The sequence below is a fragment of the Rhipicephalus sanguineus genome, chromosome 2 (genome assembly GCF_013339695.2).
Source record: "Rhipicephalus sanguineus isolate Rsan-2018 chromosome 2, BIME_Rsan_1.4, whole genome shotgun sequence".
Taxonomy (NCBI): domain Eukaryota; kingdom Metazoa; phylum Arthropoda; class Arachnida; order Ixodida; family Ixodidae; genus Rhipicephalus; species Rhipicephalus sanguineus.
This window is the reverse complement of record NC_051177.1, coordinates 140715625-140725906: the sequence shown is the minus strand read 5'-3', so window position 1 is coordinate 140725906 and position 10282 is coordinate 140715625.

The following is a 10282-nucleotide window of genomic DNA, read 5'->3' as shown; positions in this document are numbered from 1 at the left end:
AGTAAGTAGTTCACAAATTCTAAACACACAAAGAATATGACAGTCAAACCTGGCGCTGGACGGGTGTCGATAAGCGGGACGGCTAATGCAAGTGAACAAATGCGAACGGAATGGTCTGCGAAGTTGTCACCTAGTTTCTGGGAGCCGATGAGTCAGCGTCGCGTCCACGTACGACGGTTTCGCATCCGCCACAACGTCAAAGAGCAGAACATTGTTAAGCATGTAACGCATGTAGTTGGGAGTACATTTTAAATTAAACACTTGTTTCGTCAGGGCTAATCAGTCCTAGATTGTGGAATTTTTCATGGAGCGCTCTTCATTTTGCAAGCTTTGGCTTCATGTTCCATAAGTTGATTACCGCGGAATATCCTGAAGGTGATTTTCTTTGTAAGGAGTCGATGGGGTCTTGAATATGTAGTCAGCCAGTCTAACTGGCTTACTAGGAAGTAAATTTACTGTCTTAATGCGGTTGCTGCGGCAGCAAAAAAGTCGCAGTTTCGCCGCAAGGGCGATGCAATGAATGCGACAGCAACGAACTGGAATGTCACACGAAGAACAGCAGGCAGATCTGAACTTTCAGCACGCTGGTCAAGTACAAAGGACACACGCAAAGAACGCAAACTAACAACTGTCACAGCTCGACATTTGCAGTGCTCAAACACAACGACGGAGGCACGAAAAGAGCGTATAGGTACACACAGGACGATCGCGTACTAACAACTGTCACAGTTACTTCTTTGAGCAGCGCGCTGCAGGTGTGGACTACCCACAACGAATTAGCCCCTACTTTGGCTTTTATAGCTAGCAGCAGACTCCTTTCGCAAACGCAGCCGCTGCAGCAAGCGGAGTGACTTTCGTGCGGCCTATAGTTTCAACGCAAACTTTGCGTTGAAAGCACAAAACGTACAAACTTCCCCCCTCACGAGAGAAGCGCGCGAGCATGGGCGACCACGCCCTGTAGTACAAAGCACGGAGGTTTCTTGCTCCGTGGGGCAAAGTAAAGATCTGACGCGCGCAGCGTTTCTAGAAACGCTGGACGCGCGCATCTCAACTGCTACGAAATACGAGCGGGGTGATGACCTCTGATGATGATGATATGTGTCGCCAATTTCCCTTTGTACTGGGTGGACTCGCTAATGTGCCCTAGCCTAATCAAAATAATAAATATACACGTATCAGTAGGCACATAACTCCAGCACTGTGCGTTTCTCTCGTGTCTTTACACCACGTCTCTTTCCAAAACACCCGATGTATCTAGCTTAGTAGCAACCGCCGCGTCTAAAGCGCGCCCTTCGCGCCATCTTGTGGTCTGAGTGAACACTCTCAAGCACCTCCGAGCTATGCGCACCGCCAGTGCACGGTGTAAGACGTAAAAATGTTTGTATCTTACACCGTGCGCCAGTGGTAAATGGTGCATATAAAGAGCTCGCCGTTAGTATGCTAGAGGATGTATGGCGCGTGGCAGCACTAACGTGGCGCGCTGCGGAGCTAGGGTTCACACGGTCAAATCCCCGGTCGCGGCCTTCGAGAATTTTAAATGCGGAGCATTTCTTAGTCGCACCTGCGGCGTCGGCCGCCGTCCACACCCCCACTGCGCATACTCGGCTCGTCTCGTGCCGGCAGCAAGCCTCTCCTCTCCCTCCCTCGCATGCTCGGCTCGTCTCGTGCCGGCAGCAGGCCTCTCCTCTCCTTCCTCCATCCCCTCCCCCTCCCCCTCTCTGTGCCACCCCCTATCTACGCCACTGGTGAAGTGTGATCCAAGGCATGCAGAATAAATAATAAACAAGTGACTTTTGTCTACTAGCTGGTAACATTTTCTGTACTGTACTAGTGCTAGTAATGTACAGCTCTGGATTACTACCATTTATATACCTCTGGGGTTGTGCTGTCTTGTTTTCATCGCTCTGCGAGTCTATATACGCTCGATTTTGGACAATAATGAATGCATTAAGGGCTGTTTTCGAGCTTGCTAGTTAACATCCCGGCACTTCCTATCTCTCCTGCTTCCTTTCCTTCCTTATATACCATGCTGTAATATACAAACCCCACTGCACGATATTAGGAACATTTGTTTTAGGAGCTATCTCGCCAGGTTCTTAAGCTGGGGCAAAGTCCCGCGCCGTAAGCGTAACCTTAGTTCCAGGGGCGACCGCTACAGACGCAGCTCGCGCGAAAAAGAAGTCTTCCTCTTGTTCTTCGAGCGCCTTGATGATGATATTAACGCAGACAAAACCACATATAGCATAGCCAACAAGCATACGGCACTCGCTCCACTCCGTCAGTGCGCTTCGAATACTAATAACATGAACGAAGAAGACAAGGCGGCGGAGCGTAGGGCGCGCAAGGCAACAGTATCGCCGGCTCGCCGCCAAGACCCTGCGGTGAGAGCTTGCATGGCCGCAGAGAGACGTCAGCGTCATGCGGACCCTGAGATACAAGCCCGCGAAGCCGAAGCAGCGAGGAAGCGGCGGCAAGAGGAAGCGGCGGGATGCAGCGGCCATACGCCGAGAGCGGTCGCTACCTGAAGTTGGTGGCGCCGACGCGCGCTTCAAGCGCTATTTCCTCGACCACACGTTCGGCCACAGCTGCAAGGTCTGCGACCGCTTGTGGTTCGACCGCTTGTGGACAGCAACCTGACCACAATCGCTACTATAACAACGTGTGACGTCTTTATACGACAGTAGAGGAATTGTACGGAGCATATATATCCGGAACATGACAGCGACGGCGAAAACCCGCCGAGAGTGTCCATATAATTGTTATCGCAATAAAACGATCATTTTTTGTGGCAGCTGACGACTAAGTTTAAGTTGTACTCTGTGCGCCAGCAGCTTCCCTGTGAGATCAGCCATCAGTCGCTCTTACGCCGGCTATTCCGCGAATCTTCTATGATATGCTTTAATTATCGATTTATTTTCAAATGACCGGTGGTCGTCACATCAGAAAGTCGCAAAAAATGGTCATTACGGAAACGAACTGATGCAGTTACTGAGAATACCGATAGTGTCCAACAGCCTGAAATCATAGGCGTGCGCAGGGTCCCCCTTAAGAGGACGAAGTCTTACCGCAGCGCCCACCTCCATCCCCGTTGGTTGATTTAGACCAAAAAAAAAAAAACAAGCTTCGCAGTGGATGCACAAATGAAAATGAAGCGATGAGGTGCTTCCCACAACTGTGTGCCTTTGGTCCCCAACATTCTGGGGGCAAAAATGGGTAGTAAACAGCTCTAGGAGTGCAACATCAGTGGTCCCCGTCCGCCATTATTGTCGAAAACCGGCGTGGCCGAAACCTTGCACTTCAAAGAACGAAGAGGCAGGTACGACTGAGTAAAGGTATGGAGCAGACCTGGCGCCCCCTTTCAGTTGTTGAAGGGTGGGGGGGGGAGGGACTGCTGCCTCTGCTTCCCTCGTCCGCACGCCTATGCCTGAAATTCAACTACGCCTCTCTGTCATGTGACAGAGGCAGGTAATTGCATTTATTGGATTGAATGCCTGTGGAAATATCTTTTGACAGGAGCTTATTTCTGTTTGATACGAGTCGCTAATGTCTAAACACAACTGAGTTTAAAATTTTAAACAGGTGGCATTCTTACCTACGATGTTCTTTTTTCCTGGTTGTTTCGTAGTCGGTTGGTTGTCTCGTAGCAATGTCACCTTTCTCTCTCTTCGTCCGGGAAGGAAATGTTTGTTAGCTTATCGTAAATTCTGTGGCAGCACATCGAAAACAGGGGACACGAATACGTTGTACAGAACAGCAAAACAGCTTGTTCAAGCACCAGAACAGGCTAGGAGACAGTACTCACTGTCCGACTAGATTGAATGAAATGCGGATAGCGCAACAAAGCACCTACACAAGAAGAATCGAGGACGAAGGCAAGCGCTATCTCGCCTTCGTCGTAGCGCTTGTCTTTTCGTTTCTTGCGTGCATGGTTTTCTGCGCTGCCCGGATACCATTCCAACGATGACTGACCAACAAGCCCATTTTTCCACCCACTAGATGGAGTCCGTTACCCCTCCCATCATCATGTCATCTGCATAGAGCGCACGCGTCGATAAAATATATAACTATGCGACCTCGTTCTCACTACGCGCAGGTGCGCCGGCTCGCCGATGTTCCTGAAGCAGCGCTTCGGCACTGGCTACCGCATGCGGATCAACAAGCTGCCAAACAAGTGCGACGTGCCGGCTATCCTGGAGTTGCTGCGCAAGTACTCGCCCAAAGCGCACGTGCAGAGCGACTCCGCCAACGAGGCGGTGTTCCTTCTGGGCCAGATCATCGCCACGAAGATCATCATCGAAATGTTTAAGGTGCACCGGTTAAACTGCTCAAAGGCAGCGACTGCGACTCCCTTTCTAGGGGAGTAACTATACGCTTCATGCAACGCCTTGTGTGGAGACGCAGCTGTGCTCTCATGAAGCAAACATTACCTGCGTCTCACTCTAACAAAAAATGGCATATTTGGGGCATCCTTCTCTGCAGCACTCAACAATAATCATCATCTTTATTTAGTCATCATCAATAATCATCAAAAGCTTTATTTAAAAAAAAAACAAGCTATTTTGGTGAGCGGCCTTGTGGTTTGACGGCCACGAGCCCCTGGGCACTGGCGGCGTCTCCTGCTCTCTTGATAACCCTGGCCTCCCACTGCTCAGTATTATTGACCTCCTGATCCTTATGGTCTACTGCTGAGCATGACCACGTCAGTTATTTGCTATGCCAGCAGCGTTTGAGGTTCGTTGATTTAAGGAACACAAGCAGGCATTTGAAATAAATTATGTGAACAACTATACTAAGATACCGCACATGCCTGCACATACCGACAGGCCTAGACGAAACGTTTTGTGCCGCATGCGTGACAACTTCATTTAGTTTGGTTCATGGCATACAGTAGGTCTTGGCAACAGTACTCGCCTTCCCAACACTAGACGAGTACAGCATGTGCTTTGCGGGTGCTGCGCTGGACTTTCTTTCCTGTAGTGGTGAAGTAGCATGGCATTCAGCAGTGGGACGCTCTCTTAGTGTGAAGCACGAGCGCTGATCGCGAGCTGTTGGCGCCGAGACCGTTCGAGTGTTATCGCTGTACTGGCTTTCTGCCTGCTACCCGTCGTCGATAAACTCCCTGTTGGTGGGGGTAATGGGTACATAAACTGGAATCCCGAAACGGCATGCTGCCCACTTGCGCGACAATGCCTGAAGAGACTACCCAGCACCTCCACCACTTTCTAAGCGCGTTTATTGACAACGGGTAGCAGGCAGAAAGCCGGCACAGCGACAGCAGTTTAACAGTCTCGGCGCCAACAGCTCGTGATCAGCGCTCGTGCTGCGCACTGAGAGCGTCCCACTGGTGAAAGCCATGCTACATCTTGACAAGAAAGGCTGGAAAGTAGAAAGTCATGCCGCATGGCATGCTGTAGGCTCTTTTGAAACGTGCGAGCACTGGTGAAACGAGATCGTCGTCTAGCGCAGGATATCGAGCAAAAAACGAAGAAACTCGGCATCGCTTCGGTGGGCCTGACCGTGACCTCTCTCGAGGACGTGTTAATCCGCGTGGGGGAAGAATATCACGTGCACCGCAAGAAGCGGCTTCAGGTGGGAGCCCGAGAAGATACGTCGCTCATGGATGCCCAAGGTAAACAGATTTCCACCACGTGCAAAAGTGCGTTGCTAACTCGCTCACTTCGCGGCACATTGACCAGCGCATTGACCAGCACTCCGCGCTCATTGACCATCCACCGCGCCAAAGTCCGGCAGTAGGGGGCTCAGCCGGTGCGATATTTTACTGATCAGATTTGGGGAATCTGAGAACATTTCCAGTAATTTACACCATTCTTGCTCAGTTTAAAGGGCCCTTAAACCACTCGGAGTTCAAATACGAGAGAGCGGTTTCTTTCTCGCCTTTCCTACTGTAAGGAAAGGACACAAAAGTGATGTGTTTTAGACATGATTTGCGACTAAAAGGACTAAAAAGCGTCGAGAACCGAGAAAACCGAAACTGAAGAAGACGAGCGGAGGACAGGTGGCACGAAGGCGACAACCAAACGGAAAGAAGAAGAGAAGAAAAAAAGAAGGAACGTGCGGAGAAGGGCTCGCGGATGCAGGCCACGAGGGCGAACGAAGCGGTGCGCCGCGCGAGGTGACGAGCTCCGGGCGACGTTCCTGAGGCGGGCATGGCAGCAGTACGTGCCTGCCGGGTCGAGGGCCGGTAGCCGGTCCGTGGTACAGTTCCGGTGGCCTGTTCAAGGACGAGGCCTGCTGAACGGCTCCTGCCTGGGTGCAGTGGCCGAGGGCAGGATCGTGGGCGAGGCCTACCTGGTGCGGTCTTCGTGAGTCGTCGCCTGACGAGGGTCCTCGGCAGTTGCGACCTGTACTGCTGGGTTGACCGCGACTTCCGATGCAACGGCGCTACACACGGTAGCGCATCCGTGTGCCATCAAGCGTGCCAGCCGTGCCACCTGTGTCCTCGCGCACGTCGACGACCGCATCATGCTGGGACGACGGGGACCCAAGCTGTGAGACGGCGTTTTTCTTTCACGAATCGGGAACTATGCGCGTTCGACACCCTTGTAGCCTAGCCGGACTCTCTGCCTACTAATGCATGACTGTCGCACATGTCGCGTGATGTTTGACAGTTAGTGCTTTGTATATAGTTCTTTGTCCTACCATCGTTCTCATCTTCTCTAGTGTTCAATATAAAGCTTCTTTTCTTCGCCTAGACGAATCCTTTCTCGTCCGTCATCAACAAACATAGTGACGAACGTCCATAATCATCACACCTACCCTTCCTAAAGTCGCCATCTTTTCCTTGCCTCCTATTTCTTCATAAAACACGTGAAAATGTCAGGACTCAGCATGTTCAGCGCAAAAAAAGGAACACGCAAACACAAGGAAGTGCACGACAAAGGCGCTGTCGTGCACTTCCTAAAGCGAGAGACAGATGCGTGAGCCGGCCTTCAACCGCTCTCACAGAAGCTGAGATTGCATATCTAAAGCATACGCTCCCATGCAGCATCCAATAGGAAGGTGCCGGCTGGCGGAGGGTCTTTCCCGCCATGGACGCCGTTGAGTAGGTTCGCCGAGAGCGACAGCGCGCGCTCGCAGTGCGACGGCAGTGCAGACGAATAGCGGATCCCGCCGTCAGGTCTAAGCGAGCAGAGAAAGAACAACTACGTCGATTGCTCAGCCCTACTATATAAAAACAGTACACGGCTGCCAAGCGGCAACAACGTAAGGAAATTCCCTCGGTGACAGCCAGAGAAACACAAGCGAAACACCGGTATCGAGCCGATCCCGAGGTGAGGATGCGAAAAATGCTGCAAAAGGAGAAACACAGGGACAGGGCGTGTATTCCGATTCCCCAGCATTCACTTTAGTCGAGCTGCCCACAATTACTTCTTCATGACGTCACGTGAACAGACTGCGGACATTAGGATTGTGCCGAAAAGACGGGGAACGCCAGGAGCGAATAACGCCCTCGTACTTTCTACTTTAATAGTTTGTTTAGGGGCACTTTAAGAGACGAATAAAACTATGTGGCAGCGATTACGTTTGCCCTTATAGGCCGAATTCAGAGATTTCCGTCGGTTACTGCACTTAGCCATTGTCCGGCGGCCTAAGCGAATATGATCAGCGTCATGATTGGCTGCAAATTCGTGTCACGAACGATTCTAGCCTAAGTGGTTTTAATGGATCGGGGCCCCGGTATACAGTGACGTCACTGCCTGCTCGAAGTAACGTTTCGTGTTCTATTGCACGCAATGCGGAAATCGCGATGGTTTCAGTGGTTTTAGCAATCGCCGACTGGCGTTTGTTGGTAGTGAGCGGAAAACGTACTTAATCCATAAGTGCTACGGCCTGTCAGTACGGGCTCAGCCAGTGTGAAGATGGCGCTTTTGTAAGTCAAAAAATCGACGCCCGCTAAACCCGTGGCGCAGCTGTACAACGTGCAAGCCGATTAGCCGAGCGTTAGCATCGCGAAAGTTGCTACACTGGAATTAACTGAGTTGCCGCAGTACACGACGGAGCCTAAAACTTACGTATCGAGTGCCACGCTGCGTTACGATTGTCCCCTTTTACAATGGAAATGGAGCAATGGAAAGGGAGATGATAGGTGTAACCTTAAGGGGCAAGAAAAGAGCAGAGTGGGTCGGGGAACAAATGGGTGTTAAGGACATTTTAGTCGAAATTAAGAAGAAATGGACATGGTCAGGGCATGTAGCGCGTAGCCAAGATAAACGCTGGTCATTAAGAGTAACTGGCCGGATTCCAAGAGAAGGCAAACACGCGAAGGGGAGACAAAGTTAGGTGGGCAGAGGATATTAAGAAGTTTGCGGGTGTAATGTCGCAGCAGGAAGCACAGGACCGGATTGATTGGCGGAACATGGGAGAGGCATTTGCCCTGCAGTGGGCGCATACAGTCAGGTTGATATTGACATACTTGCGTGTTTTAACCAAGCTCTCCGAGATTTCTTGCACGTTGACGGGCTGGGAAGCGTGCGAGCGACAACATCGGTGGAAAGCTGTATAATACATAGGCGTGTGGGCGATTGCACGATAATGTTCTGTGGAGTGTGCATCGCGACAGTGAACCGCCCTAAACCCTGGTGGCAACGGCGACTTCCAGAGGTGTCGCCCTCAAACGCCCTTTTGCTGAGTGGCGCATGAAAGGATGAAGTGCCATTTCGACTAATTCGATCCACGCGTGCTCACGTGGTCGAGCTGGCCTATGGGCGGTCGACCGCTGGAAACACGGCAAATGGTCTCACCCTGCTAGTGCCCTTTGTTATATACTACTCGCCACCGGTCCATACTATGCATACTATGAGTTAAAGGCTCGTCGTTACTGCCTAAAACATTGTTTGGCTTAGCAGCGGTGTCAGAATCCCCGACAAAATTGACCAAGGCGCTCAAGTTTCTTATCTGAAACCAGAGACACAAACGTGCATCTCTGCGGTAAAGTCCTCAATTTGAAACGCCACTTCTTGAAACATCTGCAAAGTGATGGTGCGTTAGTGGACCGGTGGCGAGTAAAGAAGTAGAGTAAAGATCTTGCTGTGGGAAACACCGGCACACACTGCATGCTTCACCCTTCCACAGGTTTCACGTTAGTGGAGCTGAAACACCCTTCGCTACCTACTTCACCCCTCCCCAGTTTTTCTTCCAGGTAGGACTCACCCTAGTTATTTTTTTTTATTCTTTTAATGTCGCGTTCATTTAACCATTTTATTCGTCAAGTTGGGAAACGAAGTTAACCCGCAGCAGGAAAGGAGCCGTCGGTAGCGTAGCCCACAATCAATAAAAAAAGAGCGTGGCCGAGCGGTCTGAGGCGCTGGTTTAAGGCGCCAGTCTCTCCGTGGTCGTGGGTTCGAATCCCACCTCTGCCACACTTTTTTTAACACGAAAGTGTTTTATGCCAGGGTCCACCAAGACTTTCATGACGCATTTCCGTCACTGAAAATATGTCAGCGAAATGAAAGCCATCAGATGGAAAATACCGCCTCGTGCATGGGTATGGTGGCGCCACCGCTCGGCTCAGGTGGTTGCACCCTCTCCCAACACCCCATAGAATCCCATGCATTTTGAATGAAGTTTGCGATTCCGTCGCACAAAAACAAACTAGCGCCATCTCTCGACAATACGCAACACCGACGATGCAACACCTCTTCTTGCTTCCACCGATATGCCATGCTCCAAGGTGACCCCTCTCTCCACTTTTATTTCTTTCGGTGGCCGTGAGAGCGCGCGCTGTGCACTGCGCAGTAGCTGAGGCTGAGGAAAATGAAGAGTAGATGGGCAGAGAAGGTTTTCAGGTATTTGTATAGAAAAAGCGTTGACACGCAGTGCAGGAAAAGAACTAGGAGGCTCACCAGTAAATATACGGCAAGCAGTGCGGGCGATATGGCAACAAGGAGCATCAAGCGGAAGGTCAGAGAGGCGGAGAGGACTTATTGGATGGCAGGGATGGAAAATAAGCCGGCTCTGAGTAACTACCGAAAGGGAAAAAACGAAATAGGGAGGGAAATGTCTTATGTTAATTTAAGGGGAAGCGCTTTACTGTTTGAAGAAAGGTCGGGCTGCCTTAGAACGCGTAGTTATAAAGCGAGATTCAGTAACGAAGAAGAACAATGTACATGCTGCGGGGAACTAAGGAAACGATGGAACATGTACTGATTGAATGTGGCCGATATTCACCCAGGTATACGTGTGGGCACGAGTCTACATGAAGCCTTGGGTTTTAGGGACAATAATGGAAAGCTGAACACGTCCGCGATAGAAAAGTAAGAGA